At 38.9% G+C, this 1,082-nt stretch overlaps 1 non-coding gene across 1 annotated transcript; it reads left to right on the top strand.

Moving 5' to 3' along the window:
- Positions 1–438: 438 nt before the first annotated feature.
- On the top strand, positions 439–510 carry trnae-cuc (transfer RNA glutamic acid (anticodon CUC)). Its single transcript has one exon. It is a non-coding gene; the product is annotated as a tRNA-Glu (tRNA).
- Positions 511–1,082: the final 572 nt, after the last annotated feature.

The raw sequence follows: 1,082 nt of genomic DNA, 5'->3' as shown, positions 1-1,082 counted from the left end.
CAGTAATCCCTCGTTTATTGCTTCTTATTGGTTCTAGGCCTGACCGTGGTAAATATATTTTATTTTTAAATCAAGTATTTTCATAGATAAAGCATAAACAAATCTGTTTACTACCTTGTAAATACGTCATTAGAGTCGTCTTGACATGAAACCACATTCTTCATAGTCACCTCTACACTGATTTCACCCAATATAGTATCATTGAGTGCGTTCTACCTGCCATAGCTGAAGGATCCTCCAAACCTCATTGCTCTGGCAGTCGTCGAGGCTTCCAGCGCGGCCACTTTGTGAAATTACTTTGTCGCATCCTGTGTAATTATTTTCAGACGGAACTGGGCTTTGACATGCTGAAACCACGGCGTAGGTTTCAGCAACAGTACACACACAGCAAATGTGTGTACTGTTGAGAATGTATATTGGCTATCTGTGTGTATTGGTTCCCTGGTGGTCTACTGGTTAGGATTCGGCGCTCTCACCGCCACGGCCCGGGTTCGATTCCCGGTCAGGGAACCAATACACACAGATAGCCAATATACATTCTCAACAGTACACACATTTGCACAACACTGGCAAAATAGAGGAATGATATCGTCAACAGGAAACCGTGTAACACATGGAGAACTATTAAAAGAAATATTAAAAGCGGTACAGTTACCATCTAAAATAGCAATGTGCAAATGTGCAGCACACACCAACGGAACGGACGCAATATCACGTTTGCGGACAAAACAGCAAAACAAACAGCAGAAGAAGAAATAAAAGTTTTTAAACTACAAACTAGTGACATGAATAATGATATACTAAAAGACATGCAATAACAAAGTACTCCAAAAGAAAAAGATAAATGGATAGAAATTAAAATTAAAAAAAAAACGGAGCCACGTTGAACAAAGAAGAAATCAATGTATGTCCAGACAATACACCAATCTTACCAAAAAATCTGTATAAGTGGGCAGCAGTATTGAGCCATGGTTGTACTCATGCCTCAAACAGGAGGGAAGATGACCCTTATACAGAAATACTATACTACCTACAGCTTTTACTCTTATTAAAAACAAAATAAAAAAATTGTAGGGCATGCA

This window comes from Nerophis lumbriciformis, linkage group LG11 (genome assembly GCF_033978685.3).
Source record: "Nerophis lumbriciformis linkage group LG11, RoL_Nlum_v2.1, whole genome shotgun sequence".
In the NCBI taxonomy this organism is placed as follows: Eukaryota; Metazoa; Chordata; class Actinopteri; order Syngnathiformes; family Syngnathidae; genus Nerophis; species Nerophis lumbriciformis.
The sequence above is the reverse complement of the archived record's forward strand: the minus strand, read 5'-3'. Positions and strand labels throughout refer to the sequence as shown.